Source organism: Lissotriton helveticus, chromosome 2_1 (assembly GCF_964261635.1).
Source record: "Lissotriton helveticus chromosome 2_1, aLisHel1.1, whole genome shotgun sequence".
NCBI lineage: Eukaryota > Metazoa > Chordata > Amphibia > Caudata > Salamandridae > Lissotriton > Lissotriton helveticus.
Window position 1 is genome coordinate 189,921,747 of NC_136059.1, and position 18,693 is coordinate 189,940,439.

An 18,693-nucleotide genomic window follows, 5' to 3' on the forward strand; every position below is an offset into this window, starting at 1 on the left:
GCCAAGTGTGTTGTATGAGTCAAACTAAACATGCACTGTTATTTAACTTATTGTGCACGTTATATGTTTGTCATTAACACCTTCTGACATATTCATTGTATGAAAATCAAAACACTTTCTTTCCGTATTGTAATACTTTGCTTTTTTCATTGCCTTTTTTTTTACCTTTACCCTTTAATCTTTCGCTAGTTTTGATATTATTTTTCCCCTTATTTGAACCTCTGTCAGTTTTTATTCTCTTCCCCTCGTGTTATTTCGTTGCGATTCGATGTGCTTCAGCAATATATTCTTTGCTTTCACGTTTATTAACTTAATTACCATTTCCATTACGGTTCATTCTATTTATTTCTGTCTGTCTCTCTTCGTGTAAACGTTTCTGGTGATTTATTGCCAGAGCCGAGTTGGGCTTCCTGTTGAATCGTGTATCCCTGCACTCAGCCCGAGCAGTGATCAGCTGCTTCTGTCTGAACCTGCCCGGGCTGAGTTTCATTTCCGAAAAGTGCCGAAGAGCAGGGGATACAGGATGTCGTGGGGATACCACATATTACACAACACCGGCACTGAATAGGGGCCCCTCAGTCTCTTATATCTCACAGATATACATTGGGCTAGAACACAATGGGCACCCTGAAGTCCTGGGACCCAACCCCTGCGCCACTGATGCTGCAGCTGCCTGTGGGATGCCCCTGCTTTTTGCACTTTCAATACATACTTGTGCCTCTCATGTGGCTGAGATGTCAATGTATATTTTCTATAGTAAAGCATGGAATACCCATGGATGTCATTCAGGGGTCACAGCTGCAATCCTTGGCTTGCCCCATGAAACTCTTGCACTGCCGTTGCGACCTTTGACCTCAGAGGTGGCAACATCAGTGCCAGGAACACAGTGGCAGCTCGTCCTTATGGACGTCTGTTGGGGCTCTCTTTACTCTCTGTGTATTTTTTTAATTCCACTAATAGTGAATAAAATTACATTATTCACTTTTACTGTATTAAAACATGAAGTACAAGTAGCAGGGAGATTACTTTCGCTGGCAGCTGAGGTAAGTGAAAAAAGCTTTTAAATGTGTACTGTGTGCGTGCGTATGGGTGGGTGCCAAAGTGGCGGGGCATGTTGGAGGAGGGAGATGGGGAGGGGGTGATTTGGGGACAAAAACATAAAAATAAAAAAAACATACCTGAACACCGCCAACACCACCATCGCCTGCGCATTGTGCTCTTTCTTCTTCTGGGCACAGGCTCCCAGACTGCACTTCGGCCAATCCTGATGCTTCATAAAATCAGTGTCAGGATTGGCCTGAGCGCTGGCAACTTGCGCTCCCAGGCAGACTGCTCTGTGCCTGCTCTCTCCAGCCCCAGCAACGCAGCTGGGGCTGAAGAGAGCTTCACTTTGCATGAGGTATTGGCCTGCCTGAGATGGCCGACAAAACCCTCATGTGCAGTAAAGGCACAAGGGAGTGCACTGCCACTCCCCCACCAGCAGTGTCATCCCCCTGCACCCGCCCCCAAGACTCAGAGTCCGGGGTGCAGGTCCTGGGATTTAAAATAAAACGAGAATAAAATGGGTTTAACCCCTTGGCTGCGTGGCCGATTCCCCCGCTGTGGTGGGGGGAGGGAGGGCGCGCACAGCGCCCCGGTGCTCATGATGAGCTCACCTCGTCATGAGCCACATTTCTCGTGTGCTCATGACGAGCTCAGCTCGTCATGACCACGCCCGTTCCTTAGAACGCCCAGCACAGCAGGGGAATTAGCCCCGCACCTGAGCGTTCTAACGGTCATGACGAGCTCAGCTCAGCTCGTCAAACCTGTTTTATTATCGTTTTATTTGAGGGTGGTGGCATCACTCCTCCATTCTAATTGATGGGCCACTGCTGGCGAGAGAGTGGGTAAGTGTGAATGTGTGTGTATGTGCAAGCATTTGTGCATGAGTGAATTTGAAGATCAAAAGGCCTGTGATGGCGCTTCCGCTACCCCAAGAATTTTGGTGAAGTGACATCCATAGGCATATAGCCCATACGTTTATCCACTAATGGCTAGTAAATAAGTATTTTTTCTATGTCTATTAACACATCGGCTCCAGAGTATGCTTGCTGCAGAAACTTGTTCCATAACGAAACTCCCTGGCCATTATTCAGTTCAGTTGAATTGTTTATTGTTTTTTTTTCTAATAATAGGAAGCCAGGGGGGAGGCATTACCGGGCAGTGAAAAATGAGCATCAAAACTAAGCATTACCATGTAGAGCTTGTAGTGCTTCTCGCCTTCCCTAGACATTTACCCCAGAAATCAATCCGCGTCTTCAATATCAACACAAACGCCTATTAATATTCTGCAAATTCTACACGGCTCGCTTAGCCAGCTTAGTAGTTCAATTGCTGGACCTTGTGGCGAGTGGGCGCATTTTATTGATTCCTTCCCTTCTAAGGGATTCTTTTAATGAGGCAAATATTAACCAGAGGTGGAGGCCACATTGAAAAACCACTCAAAATGTCAAGCTGGCTGAACCACGACATCTTCTGGGATTGATTGTGAAAAGTCCAATTACCAAGGTGTTCCCTGCTGTGGATTGATGGAAACCCGGTGTTAGGGCGATCAGCTGCAGCACAGAGCCCAGTGCAACGTGTTTACTAACAAGCACCTGGCAGGCGTCCATCTTGGGTTTGTAGAGGCTCGTCATTTTAATTTGCAGGTACAGCCCTTTAGCAAAAAATAAGTTGTGATTATGAAACCACTTGGTCCTTGAGCGTCTTTATCAGGTACTATAAAAGTGTAGCATCTCTAGCATTTATCTTTATACTAAAATATCAGAGGCAGACAAATAGTTAGATCAATATATCACGTTAAAATAATGCTTCATGGCTGTACAAATATAACTTATGGAATTAAATATCGGCCTTTACCAAGTCATACGGAAAGCTACAGGCGAACGAGTGGAGCATTGGACATACCAGTTTTGCAAAGCAGTGACTTGCTTCTGTTATAGACCTCTGACCAAGTCTATCTCAGTATGCGCCTCAAGTGCTGACTGATGTATGACGTAATAGTGCGCAAGGAACCAGAATCATGACAACAGCTCAGCTGCCATGGTAAGTCAGGAATGAAAGTGAGTTAGCCAATCAATGAGGCATATTTACAAGGGGATATCACCACCAAAACATCACTTTTAATGACTTTGGGTGGCGATATCCCCTTCTCCTTAATTACAAAGCAGTGTTAAGCTACTTAACGTAGCTTAACCTTGCCTTGTAAATAAGGCCTCTTTTCACGCTTCAGTCAGCGTGAAAGGGGCGTGCAGTGGGTGTTACCAGGGGCGGTGGGTGACATTTGAAAGTGGTGGGGCGCAAAGTGATTGGCATCCAGCACCGTAGCGGGCGAGCCCAGCGAGCGACCCCGAACCCCAAAAGGGGGGTTTGGGGTGGTTACCCCCCACAAGAAAATTTTGAAAAAAAAGAAGAAAAATCGTGCATTTTCAAGCAAATTTGAGAAAGCAGGAAGGTTAATAAAGCAATTGTGAAAGTGCAGTTATTACATTAATAGATGGCATAACATAGGTACCTGCTTATTCAGTATAACCACAGAGCTTCATACACTCTGTCCTATTACGCTCAGGTGCTGAACTCTGACTATAAGACTTTCATGAAAATTTCAGCTCTGAGAGTAGAAGTTGCACAGCAGTTGGGAAACAGCCTTCACAAAGCATTGGGAACCACGCACCAACATACAGTTTTACTGCGCACAAACGATAATGTGTGGAAATGTCATCACCTACTGTAATGATGTGTTTTGATCATATTCAAATATTTGTTTTCATCCCAGTTCAGAATTACAAAGAAAATGTGCTTCATTTGTACTTTCCTAATTCCAATATAACATCAGCACAGATAATGTTTGTTGGGTGCAAGAAAAAAATAACATCCTACACCCTCTAGTCTCATATGGGCACTGTGCAGGATTGTCACATAAAAACATTTCTATCACTTTGAAGTCAGAGAAAGAAATTAAACACCAAACTCCCTTGGAGGACAGAGAGTGACATTTGAGCTCTGTCTTCAATGCACTGCAAACGTGACCAGATAAGATTTAAAGGCCTGTTTACAGAGAGGCAGGACTTGGAAGGATCCAGTGAACAAGTGATGGGCCTGAATTAGCTAAAAATGTATAATAACATGCAAAGTTGCCCCTAACTCTGATGCACACTGCTAATTCCGCTGTTTGGCTGATGCTCAATAAAGGGTGATTACCTCCCACCACCTTCCCAATTATAGATTATAGCACGCTGCATACACTTGATTGACTAAGGTTTTGTTGAGTGTGGAGGCTTGAGGTTTCATTTTGTGAACTGCACAAAGTACACTCTGCACTTCCAGGTGTGTACAAATGTACGAAAGCAACTAAACAATAACAAACAGGCGCTGAATCCTTCGCTGAACCCTACAATGTACTGCAACTCTCTAGGTGCTGCACCCCTCTGTGCACTGCAGCACACACCATCCCACGGGGCAAAAAGCACAAAGCGAACACACCATCTGCCCAACCAGAACTTGTAGAGATGAAGATCAACAGGTGTCTGCGCCTAAATCTCCCTTTAACCCCCACTCAGTGCAGCTTTCTAAAACTCTTTTCCTGTTGATCACACAAGGTACAGCAACAGCTGCCCTGTCCAGCCAGACTCAATGAAAGAGTCCCTACGTCAGTGGAGATGCTTGTCAACGAGAACAGATGTCAGTTCAGCGCCACCTCATTGGCCCGGTCATTCCTCCACCCCCTCTAATATTTCTACACGTGTTCCCTCTGCCTAGAAATTCAGGCAGCAATGCAATGCCTGTGGCTAATCTCTAGAATTGTCGGAACCCGTGGGATAATTTGCAAAATGTCCAACATCTGCGGGCGTCTAAGAGGTCTGCCCTCTCCAGCGACACCAGTTGTCCAAGTTTCTCTGGCTCGAGATGGCCTTCCTTTCATAAACACACAGCAGCTGACTGGCACGAGCGGTGCCTGCTCCCAACTGGGGTCCCACAATGACGAAGAGCTTTAACCACAATTGAAATACGCCTCTTTACCATTCGGGAACAGAAATACAAACTGAAAGCGTATGTGTAGGCCACTCAGGAGCCCAGTACAAACTATATAGATATAGAACAACAAAATACCTAATCAAGTAAAGTAACAGTCTCGAGTCCGAGAAAGGGCACACACAGGCTGGCTCATGCACACGCCGGTCCACACACGAGGCGACTGGGTGGCGACTGGCGAGTAGAGAGAGGCCGGCTGGATCTGACGTCAGCAGCGCCGCGCGCCGCAAAATGGCCAATCACTGCATGACTACATGAAGTCACACACAGTGATTGGCCATTATGCAGTGTGTGTGCACCACCCACGCAGGGCATCCAATAATGGATTGCCCTGCCCTGCTGCGCGGTGACCGGCCAATCAGCGCCAGGATTGGCTAGGGGGGCTCATGACTGCTCGCCCTGTGTCGCCTTTGTAAAGCCGGGGGCTGCGGCCCGCTTAAACAAGCACCCCCCTATGGGGGAACACTGATGCGCATGCGCGGGCTAGTTTCTGCCCGAAGCATCACTTGCGCACTAAGGGTCAGATGTAGGTAAATCTATTTTACCGACTCATAAATACCGGTAATATTCGGTATTTACCGATTCGATAAATACCGACCGGTAATGCCCATTCATTCCTATGGGCTTTGAAGCCCATAGGAATGAATGGGCATTACCGATTCGGTATTTACCGAATCGGTAAATACCGAATTTCACAAGGGTGCAAGGGGTGTCACTTTGACACCCTCTAGCACCCCCAAAACAGGTTTGGGTGCCATGTGGCAGGCATACATGCCCTAAGGGCAGGTCTGCCTGTCATATGGCACAGATGTGCATGCACACATGTGCATGCACACCGGAATCGGTATTTTACCATCAAATTGAATTTGATGGTAAAATACCGATTCGGTAAGGCTTGTGGGACTCAGAAGAGTCCCACCTACATATCAAATTTACCGAATCGGTAAAAATACCGATTCGGTATTTTACAGAATCGGTAAATTTACCGATCGGTAAATTTACCGATTCTGTAAAAATATGCCCCCTACATCTCAAATGCCATTTACCGGTCGGTAACGGCCGAATTCGGCCGTTACCGACCGGTAAAAGCCTACCTACATCTGGCCCTAGGTCAGATACCTTGGCTGGCTGTCTGCTGCTGCAGCTAAGTGCGTCACGTGGTCGTGGGCTGTCACTCAAGCTGCGCAGCAGTCCAGACCAGCCCCTGCACTCCCCACTCCTGGATCACTCGGGTGCTTCCCGGATTCCCGGCGGCGCTCGCTCGAACTTTTTTTCAACAAGTCACCAGTTTATTTTATTGCAGCAGCGCGTCCATGGGGCTTGTGGGGCTACGCCCCTACGCCCCAATGGACGCACCGCGGCTGGGTGTTGCAGTGGGCATTCCGCCACAACACCCATTGATTTTTGATGGTGCTCCATATGGGGCAGTGCCAAAAACTAAGGCCACATAAAACTTGGTCTTAGGATGCTTTACAAGGAGAAATTATTAATTTCTCCTCGTATTTTGCTCTATCACAGCAAATGCCCTTTAAAGATTGTTTATGTGCAGGACAGTTTCCCTGCAAAATCGGCCCCTTGTAACAAAAGCGCAACACCAGTTATACTGCCAGCCCCCCTCATCCCCCGGGCCGGTGGGACGTAATTGCCAGGGCTGGTTTGCGATTCAAGTCCGACCCGGGTTTCCGTTACTTTTCAAGAAAAACAAGCAAAAAACATTGCAAACCTGTCTCAATTACATGAGCCTTTACAGCACAATGTACACTGAATGGGAGGGGTGTCCTGCTTGGTTTCAGCCACTGGACCCAGCCATGCTTTGAGACTGCTAAAAACACAGATGTAAAAGCTGGAACCTGGGATATACGGCTGCCCGAGGCCACCCGGTGGCCACTCAGGAGGGCAGCCCTCTAGTAACAGAGGGCTTCCTCCCGCCCCCCCTCTGCTCACCCACTCCTCCCCTGGGCAGGAGGAGTCCCGATGGGAGCGTGCAAGGGGGCTGTGATGTCACGTCCGGTGCGGCAGGCATGGCGAGGGGTACTTAAGTCCCCCTCGCCATTTTCCCTGCCTCTTTGCGGCACCGGACGCGTCATGGTGGCCTCGGCCGTGGGGACACACAATTTCCCTCCCAACCACTCACCCTGTGTGTCAGCTTTGGGGGGGACAGTTTGAACTTATTAATGTCCAGGACATTATGCAGGCAATAACGGTCTCATCACCATGCAAGCTGTTTTGCCTGCATACAGGCAGAATAGAGTGGAGTGGAATAGCAGTGAAAATGAAATCCTGGTTGTTTTGCCCACTAAGCTAATTGTTGAACATGTTTAGGGCCATATTTATCGAGATACCCATTTGCGATTCCCAAATAGCGATTTTTAAGAAATCGCTATTTGAGAGTCGTAAATGGGTATGTATGCACAAAATCGAATTTTTTTTGCGATTACTTAAAATTCCTTAATTGCGATTAGGAAATTGCAAATCGCAATTAAGGAATACTTTCCCATTCATTTCTATGGGCCAGGAGGCCCATAGGAATGAATGGGAAGTTATTCTCAATTTGCGATTCGCAATTTGCGAATCGCAAATTGAGAATAATTTCAAGGGTGCAGGGGTAAATTGAGAATAATTTCAAGGGTGCAGGGGTGTCCAAAGGACACCCTGTTGCACCCCTGAAATATGCATGGGTGCACATGTGGTACACGTACATGCCCTAAGGGTATGTATGTGCGTCACATGGCACTTTGAAAAATGCAAAAATTTGCATTTTTCAAGGAATTTGCAACTTACCACCAACTAGAAGTTGGTGGTAATTTGTGATTTCTTAAGGGCATTTGCTAATTTTTTTTGCTACATACATTGCATTTAAGGAATCGCAAAATGTGCGATTCCTTAAATGCAATTGCAAAATAAGGAATCACAAATTTTGCAATTCCTTATTTTGCACCACATTTTGCTTAATACATTCCATTTAGCAAATTCGCATTCGCAAAGGTCGAAATTCTGCGAATTTCGGCCTTTGCGAATGCGAATTTGCTTGATACATATGGCCTTTAATGCTTTAAGATATGGGGCAGTTTTTATTGTGTTTAAATATTTCAAGGCTATTCATTCACAATTGCTTTATAAACCACCTGCTTTCTCAAAGTTCCTTTAAAATGCACCAAGTGCAACTCAATTTTTCAAACTTTCTCTCAAAGCCCCCTTTTGTCCATCGGGCTACGCATGCTTGTGACATACTTCTCATCCACAACTTTTACACCCAACCACCACTGTGTTTAAAGAGAAATCAGTTATGCCACAAGGTTCCCAAATCTCCTTTGAATTCTCACACAAATATAGCACTGCACCGAAGAGAGATATTTGTTAGCGCGTGTAAGGCTTACTTCACAAAAACTGCCATAATTTACTCTTACCAATGCAGAGGTTTGGGTTCTGGGCTGTGATTTACACATTCTGATTCCGAATCCTGCTGAGCCTAATTCTCACTTTTGGTCATTTAAAATCCCAGCAGTGTGGTAGAGACATGACCATTGGGGACTTGGGAAAACTGTTCCCAGTGGCCTTCCTTGCTTAATCCCTTTCATGGCTTGAATGGGCATGCAAATGCATCACATATCTGTTTGTTTTTATGAGAAGGTTTTTTTTACATTTGAGAAAAATGGTAAAATCTAAAACATGCAAAAGCACATTTCAACCATCTTACTCAATCTGCAGAAGTAACTTTAGGAAAGTAATGTTACGCATTTAAAACAATAATCTGCATAGATCGCACCCCACACCATCACCTCAATGGACTACATCCTCGTCCGGGACCTGAACTTCCACCTCGACAACCGCAGCAACCCCGACTCTGCCACCCTCCTCGACAACCTCGCAATCCTCAGACTGAAGCAGCTCGTCGCCTCCCCCACCCACATAGCCGGACACACCCTCGACCCCATCTTGGCAGGAGGGGCAAACATCCAGTTCAGCCACACCACGCAGCCCCTCTGGACAGACCACCACTGCGTACACTTCACCTTCAACACCACCACCGCACCCAAACCGACCCCATGCCTGCCACGAAGGAACTGGAGCAAGTTCACATAGGAACACCTCAACACCACCCTCCTCCATGACCCCCCTCAGCCACGACCGAGCTCAACTCTGCAACCAAAGAACTTCACCACTGGATCACCAGCTGCGCAGACAAGCTTGCACCCCTCTGCCACCCTGGCAAGCAACGCCCCCTGAAGGCCGCCTGGTTCACCACCGACCTCCAAGAAGCCAGGCGCTCCTGCAGAAGTTTTGAGAAAATCTGGCGGAACAGGAAAACCACCGAAGACCAAAAGAACTACAGAAAAACCCGGAATGAATACCACCAGTGCATAAGATCCACCAAGTGAACCTTCATCAAGAACAAAATCCACACCAACACTACCAACGCCAAAGAACTCTTCAACACCAAACAGCAGCTCTTCAAACCCCCCAGCAAAGCCACGGACGTCACACTATCCCAGGACCTCTGCAACAGTCTCAGCTCCTACTTCCACCAGAAAATCAAGGCCCTCTACGACAACTTCAACGAACAGAACCCGGACACCACAACCCTCCCTAACACCGACATCACCACCTGGAATCCTTCCACCACTGAATACACCGCCATGACCATGAAGAACACCCACTCAGGAGCTCCCATGGACCCCTGCCCACCGCACATCTACCACTGCCGCCATATCACCCGAACTAGGCCGGACTATCAACGCCTCATTCGAATCCTGCATTGATTCCGACAACTGGAAGCGGGCAGAGGTCAAACCCCTCCTCAAGAAACCATCAGCCGACCTGACTGACCTGAAAAACTACTTGTCCATCTCTCTTCTCCTCTTTGCTGCCAAAGTCATTGAGAGAGTTGTAAATGCCCAGCTGACCACCTTCATCAATAGAACGCCATCCTAGACCCCTCCCAGTCCGGATTCCGCAGCAACCACAGTGCCGAGACCGTCCTCCTCACTGCCACCAACGACATCCTCATGTTACTCGACCTGGGCCACACTGCGGCCCTCAGCCTTCTAGACCTTCGACACCATCTCACATCGCACTCTAGCAGCCAGTCTCCATGATGCCGGGATATGAGGAACCGCCCTCAACTGGATCCGATCCTTTCTCTCCAGCAGAACCCAGAGGGTCAGACTCCCACCCTTTCACTCCAAACCCACCGAGATCAACTGCGGAGTACCGCATGGATCCTCGCTCAGCCAAACGCTCTTCAACATCTACATGGCCCCCCTCGCCGCCATCGTCAGACAACATGGGCTCCTCACAACCTGAATCTGTCAATAAAGTAGCTGGGTTCACCATGGTACACCTGATCATGGTCACATTTTCTGCTCCCAAAATTATTCTTTTATACTTAGTCATCCTACTAGGAGTAAGATGCTGTGTTCGGGTTCTTGTTAATAGAATCTCTACTGAGTGTGGAACATAAACTTTCACTGAATGTCCCATCATAATTGATCACTTTGCTCTAGGCTCAGAAAAGTAGCAGCTACTGCTTTTAAGCAGCCAGGTAATGCTGAAGCCAGAGGATCTAATGTAGCAGAAAAATATGCAACTGGACGTTCGCTTAGTCCATGTCTTTGGGTCAGGACTGAAAGTGCACAACCTTCTCTTTCACAACAGAACAGTGCAAATTATTTATAATAATCAGGCATACCTAAATCTGGGGCCTCACATAGACAATTTCGCAATTTTACAAATGCTTCCACACTTTCATCATCCCAAAGTATTGGATCTTTTATTCTTTTCTGTGTCATCTGAATTAATGGTTTAGTTAATAAGGAAAAACCTACAATCCACTGTCGACAATACCCCTCCACTCCAAGAAACATTCTGATTTCTCTTTGTGTCTGTGGTAATTGCATTTGCTTGATTATTTTAATCCTCTCAGTGGTCACTTTTCTCACTCCTCTTTCTATTTGGTGACCCAAGTATTTGACTCCTGTTCGGCAAAATTGTAATTTTTCTGGGGACACCTTGTGTCCTCCCTCAGCCAAATAATTTAGTAATGCAATGGAATCAGTAACACAGTCTCCTCTGGATTTCGATGCTACAAGTAAGTCATCAATATACTGCACTAAAACTGAATCTCTGGGCATAACTTTTTTTTCTAAACACTTTTTCAGTATTTCATAAAAAATTGAGTGACTTTCTGTATACCCTTGAGGAATGCGGTTCCATGCTAAGATGCGATCTTCAAATTTAAATGAAAAAAGATACTGGCTATCTGGATGTAAAGGAGCTTAGAAAAAGGCTTAGCACAAATCAATTACAGTAAACCAACCTGCATTCCAAGGGATCTGATAAAGAATCACTGCTGGATTTGGCACCACAGGACAACAAGGCACCACAATTTTATTAATTTTTCGCAAACCCTGTACTATTCTGTACTTTCCACTATGCTTTTTAAGTCCTATTATAGGTGAATTACAAGGACTACTCATTATTTCTTTTAAAATGCCCTGCTTAATCATACGATGAATTTCTGAAGCCACTCTGCTTTTACTTCTGGACTCATTTTGTATTGTCTGGTGTTCGGGTAAACTGTACCTTTTTTCACTGTTACTTTCACTGTTTCTACGTTTGCCATTAGCCCTATCTCTTTTCCCGTGAAATCCCATACTTCTGGACTCACAGTTGTTTTGAGTTCTTCTGGTAAATCATTTTTGGCATCAAAGAATACATTTAATCTATTTCTGTGCCTTGTTTATCTAACCTTATTTTGTATATCATATCTTCTTCAGGGGTCTGGAGAGCAACACCATCCGGTGCGCAATAAATTGTGCAGTTCATTTTGCACAACAGATCTCTTCATAGTAAATTTACTGGACTAGAATCACAGACCACAAATCTGTACATGTCTTTAACATTTCCAATGTGAACCTCCATGGGTTCAGTAACTGGGTTTCTAATCTGTTGATTTGACACTCCGACTACTTGGATCACTTCTCCCGGGAGGGGTAGGTTTGGAATGTCTGCTGTTCTCACAGTAGAAGGAAAGCCTGGGTTAGAGAATAATGTATGTGCACCTACACATATAAGTAGTGAAGCAGGTGACTGATAAGTAACTAAGTTACTTTATGTCAATAAATATTGACAAATGGCTAGACTCTTTGGGAGTTTTATAAAATCCATTTCAGGAGAGCTCTGCTAGGAGGAGGTATTAATTTTACCCACAAAAAGAAACACTCCCAGAATATAGTGAGTGGAGCTTCTGATTGCTGGTTGCACCGGAACACAGTGAATAATTTTGAAATATGCATAGTAATGTCATGGATGAATGACTGCATTTGAATAGGGTATTGATCTTCAGTACTGAATATCTATGTTTCATGATTTATATAAACAAATTAGGCGCATTAGTGCATGAGAGAGGGAAATTGCCCTAACACTTTTCCTTTGCAGGAGATATTTTGAATTTATCTTTCAGGGTAAGCGCACATTGTAAGTACAAAGCAGACATCACAAGACAGGATCTCAGATGAAAATAATGGTAAGCGCACTAGAAAGGTGTTTAAAAAACCGTCAGGAGAGAAAACTTCAAATGAAGGTAAGAATATGAAGTAAAAAGTATGCCTGTCACTCTCTCTCTCAGCTGGCATCACTGTGAGTGACTGTATTCTTCTCTTGCACAAGGAGCATATAGACCCACAAAGTAGTTTTGTACAGTGCACAGAATTCCTGTGGCAATGAGTACTTTTTGAGACAAAAAACGATTTTTGCTTTTGCCAATGCTTGTTAGAATGGTGAGATCCCAGTAGTTCAACACTGATATGGGTTTAGAAAAACAATACCTAGAAGAAGGCATGCATTGAAAAATAAAAATAAAAAGACCTCCAATTTCAGACCTACTGGCTTTGGCAAAGCTTATTAATATTGTTTTTTATAAGTGTATTTAGACTAGTTAAACTGATTTTCCAATATAAGTATTTTGGAAAATACTAGCATACATCCTCATGTTACTAGGAGCATTGTACATAGCCTCACTGGAATAACCTTCAGTAGAATAAGAAGATTTTGGCAGCAGCTGTTGGCCCAGGACGTGACAGAAAGGGCAGTGCAGGGCCTGGGGTCAAACTTTAATAGATTTGTGAAGGGAGGGGGTTTAGGAGCACGGAGCAAGATAGTGCAGAGGAGAATATGGGATTGATTCACTTATTTGGCTGATGCAAATATATAGATATATTTTTTCCCCTCAATATCCCTCCTTTTTGATAGCAATATCTATAACTTTGTTGTATTGTATATCTATGGCAGTTAATTGAAATGTTTCTTTGTGTGCTTTCTCTACATACTGTTGTATTTGAAGATATTTGTAGAATAGCTACCGCTCTGTAGGAGGTAGAATTCTAACTACTTAGATTGAGTGGGTGCTTTTGCTGCACCATTGCTGTGCCATGGAAAAAGGCAATAAATAGGAAAAAGTAGGCCTCACGGAGAAAATAGAATTTGTGTGTTTCTACAAAACTAGGACATAACAAATATAAAAAATGAGACATTGATGTGGCCTTAGATACATGATATTAAATATTAAAAGGCATTCACATTAATGGGTGGCTGCTCAGAGGATGAGCTGCTGTAAAATAAAAAATGCTAATAGATTTAGACTGGCTTGGAATATTTAGCACTGTTGAAAAATATGTGCAAAGTATATCAAAGTATATATCCAGATTTTTAATGTGCACATTAAAATGTATCTCCAAATGGTTAAAGTATGTTGTTGCACCACATGAAAAGTGTGGATGTTAAGTTATCTAACAACACCAATATTACAGTCTCCTAGTGACAAACTTAAAATGTAATATGGCTGCAGTGTCAAATACAAAGGCTTTCAAAAGAAATGCAGAGTAGATCTAGAGACCTGCATTTAGGCATTTTTTTTTGCTTTCATGCACAAGAATACTGGGAGAAAATTATAGCATTCTGAAAAGTGAAATATTTTGAGCCACTTTTTAGGTTACTAGAAAAGCTTAGTACACAAGAATAAAAAATAAATAAATAAATAATAAAGATCCTACCTTAAAAGAAAGATAAATGGGCGTTCTGGCGCGGAGCAGCAATATTTTTCAGCCATGCTTCTTGAGAGATACTTTCAAAAGTGATCGTACCTTTTAAAATATCACCACGGAGGCACGGACCCTCAGTCTTGCTTCTAGAGAAGTTCCTTCAACAAATAACACACATAGGGAACGCCTTGGAAGAACAGCTGCTAATGGGTTAAAAGGTCTAGGTCCACATTTAGAAGCCTAACAGGGCTCAGAGCAAGGCTTGTCTTTGACATTTTGACCTCTCAAAGAACTTTGAAAGAGGAGATGGCAGCGCAGGGAGAGACTGAGAAGTTTGCGTACTTTGTTTTTGGCCAAAGCAAGCACTATATGCACTGATGCTAGGGTAAATGCTGTTGGATATTCAGGTTTAAATGGCCTAAATATGATATTTACTTCCTCAAAGTTTGTTTAGGCCCAGTTTCTACAAACAGTGGTCGATAGTGTTGACCGAAGTGAAAACAGTTTCAGGTTTTCTACTTTCAAAATGGGGCAAGGTGGTTAACTCCTGTACAAATTAAGGGTCAGAAAAACTGTGGTTGCTCTCTCCTTTTCTCAATATCTTTTGAGCCTGTCTAAACTGTCTATGAAATAGCCATGAGACATTTAATTGGCTATTCAGTATTAAGGTTTTAAAAAGTGTTAGCATTGATAAAATAAATATATATATGCTATGTTACTGCCCATTCAGACTGATGTTTTAATAAGAGGATAAGTAGTCTACATTGCTTTGTTAGCTAGTCTGTGTAAAGAAACTGACCATGCTTATTAGAGCTGATGTTGCATAGTTTGGATCTTGAAGACAATGTACCGACTAGAATGCCTGTAAAATTAGCAGTTTGGGATTTTCCTGCTGTAGGTACTTTTATTAACAAGAAATAATTTCAGAAATGTCTGCAGTCCTGTACAAGTAATGTGAAGTTTGTCCACACAGGGAGTTTTGAGCATTTTTGCTGAGGTTAGCCACTGTGTGTGTGTGTGCACAGGGCTGTGTTTGATTGAAGGGGGAACATATACATTTTCAGTAGATTTGTTTCTATTTTGGCCTATAGCAAATAACAAGGTTCTAAAAGAAAAAAAATAGATATAATACCTGCTTGTAATGTTGAAGAGTAGTTTAAACAACTTAAAATTCCTTTATATTAATTAAATATCCTGATTCTACCATTGTAGGGTACAACACTACAGGTAAATGTACATTTTGCTCTAATGATGTCTAAATGTATAATGTGCCTAGGGACATTAGGGTCCAAATTAAGTCTCAATTCATGGTAATGATATTAGGGATATCACATTAGCCTTCCTGGAACCACATTGGACACCAAAGGTCTGTTTAGGTACCATTAGCTAAAGGGTAAATTGCATTGTTTTAGTAGCAGATGGGGATATAACCGTTTTTTGAGAAATAATAACTTTGCAGGAGATATACAGGGTGGGTTTATTCCACTGAATAACATTATCAAGGGGTGCAGCGTAAATAACAGAGAGTAGATAAGAGTATGTTATCAGTTTTATTGTTGCATATTGTATCAGGATGAAGATATCAGACATGCCCAAGGAGAATATCATGGTTCCACTAAAGTGGAAGGTGTTTCCACTAATGTGGGAGATAAAGGGATACATTTCACAACTTTAATATTAATAAATATAATTTTGCAACAGTATATATATATATATATATATTTTTATAAATGAAATTTATTCACAAATGCCTAATGATAGGTTAGAACAAGGCAAGTACTGCTTACTGCTTCAGTAAGGATTCTCTGTTGTATACAACCTCTGTAGTGCACGTATGGATGTGTTGAGAGATGATGAATGATGCTGTTAGACTGCAGTTTGTTGTTTGTTACATTTGAAATGGATGGATGTACACATAACTAACAAGAAGTTTATAGATCTAGGGAACGGCGAGGTTTTGGATAAATGTATTTATTATAACGTTTTTTAGAGCGCAAACTTGATACTGAAGGATATAATGCCCTCACAACAAAGTGATATTTAAAGTAAATAAAAAAAAAAAAAAAAAAAGAGAGAGGCTGGTGAAAAAATGCTGTCCCCATAAAGTGATTACCGTGAACTTGTGGTCCCTGTAGAGCCTGTTGTGCCTGACATCAGTACAATATTATTATTTATACCTGTAGAGGCAGAGTATTTTTCTCTCCTCAGTGGGTTTTAGCATTAAAGTCCATCCACTGGGTGTGAACCTCTTTGCCATCATACTGAGATACCAAATCCACTATGTTCACTGTGAGTCCCAATGTCAAGCCGCACACAGTAAAGAGAGACTTGGGCCACCTATGCCTGGAAGGCGGTAGATTGTCTTGCAGTAAGCTGATAAGCTCCTTGTGACATCTCCATCACGTGAGGCCTGTGAAAGACTGTGACAAAAGACACTGTAGCTCTGCTGAACTACCTCCAGGAGAGAAGAGAAGCCTCATTGTCAAAATGCCAGTGCTGCCAAAATGAGATGACTTACCTGGGTTTTGTGATATTCCAAGGTATCCGCAGCATATCACCTGACAGAATAAAATTCAGGGCATTCAGCTCCTGCCCACCAAGAAAGGAATGATGTCCTTCCTGGGGATAATGAAATACTGCCACCAATGGATAATGAATGCAGATGCTATGACTGTCACAAAATGAACTTGCAAACTGTTTCAAGAAATTGAAAGAGACATTGTGTACTGCAACTTCATAGGGACTGCTGGATGCCTGAGTACAAACTGCCTTTCCATCTCTGTTTCAGAGCAAAATAACATTGCAAATGAAGTGATGCTGCCAATGATGTGCTGACACAGCTGGAAAAGAAAGGCTTGTGGGACACAACTATGTGACTTTACTTTCTGCAGTGACTAGGGGTCAGCAGCTGTGATGGTGGAGAGGATGGCTCTCATTGTGTTGGACTATACCTGTATTGTCTAGGTGCCATATTTGGTGCAGTGGTTGCTGTCTGGATCAACACAACATTTTCCTGCTAGCAGGCACACAGGTTATAATGGCACCATGTAAGATGCTGACCTGTTAATTTGTCAAAAGTATTACCTGCAATAGGTTATTCTGATGAGATCGATTCTCTTAGAAACAGATAAGACACTCCAAAGTAAGTTGGTGTTGAGATTGTAGAAAAGGGCACCACGCCAAGATTAGACACCATTAAAAAAGGTAGACTATAGAAGTGGTACACTGATGGTTCCTCCAGCAGACTGATAGACACTGATTACAGAGAAGGGTATGCCATAGCAATAGCTGAAGTGCAGCTCTGCCACTTGGAACATCTACCCAATAAGATGAGCTGTATGCTGTGACAAAAGCATGAATACTAGTCAAAGGGTAATACTGTTAACATTTAAACTGACTCACATTATGCTTTACAGTTCTTATTTGTGGCCAGCGGTGAAAATATCACAGATTCATAACAGAAACAGGGCGCCTTATTAAAAATGGTCCTTTATTAAGGATCTTGTTAAAGGAAATACTATTGTACACTAGGATAGCGGTAATAAAATGTGAAGAATACCCAGGAGCTAATACTAAGTTAGCCAGAGATGATGCCATTGCTGACACAGCATTAAATGAAAGCATGTTACAACCAGTGCAGATGGGACTAATGAATAAAGCATTCCAAAAATACAGCTCATTCAGAGACAATTGTTGTTAAGGTAAAGGAAGCACAATGGTCTGCAACAACAGATGAACATAGAGGGAGGATTGATGATGGGTGTGAGCTGAATAATGAAGAGAGTATGGGCCTACCAGGATAAGATAGATGCCTGTGTCCCCATTGAGTATGTTACTTTCCCTTACAAGACTGGAGCAGGGACCCTCTGATATTGCACAAGGGAGGATGAATGTGCAGATGCAAGTTGCTTCCCAGTGTATGGGAACATCTGATATTGCACAAGAGAGGATGAATGCGCAGATGCATGTTGCTTCCCAGTGAATGGATTTAAATATTTGCTGGTGTGGGTGGATATGTTTTCAAAATGAATGGAGGTGTATCCAACAGGGAAGATTGATGCAGCAACTGGGGCGCAGTACTTCAGTAAAGTCATCTCTCCAAGGTTAGGACCCACTAGGCCATAAATAGCGATAAAAGGGGAAAATAGCGATAAAAGGGGATAACTCAGTGACTACATTTATGCTGAAGAGGTTATATCTGGGAATAGAGTATAACATGCATACCCCATACCACCCTCCAACTTGAGGCCAGGAGGAGTACATTAACTCCAAAATAAAAATAAAAATAAAGAAATAAATTATTAGTAAAAGCAACTGATGGAACATTCCTGAAAGGGCCTGGTGCTCTGAATTTAGGACTGCCTGCAATGTGGCAAGGACTTCTAAAGTGATTATGGATACATGGTAATTGCGAGAAAAATAAAAGCTGTTTCTTTTAGTTCTAGGTGGACTGGACCACAGACTGTGAACAAACGCCATGAATGGATTGAGGGAAGAAGATGCGAGGCAGCGCCCAACGCCTGAGAGGACGGTACCAGAAAGAGATGACCATCTGTCACCAGAGGACCTGAGCAACACAGCAGTC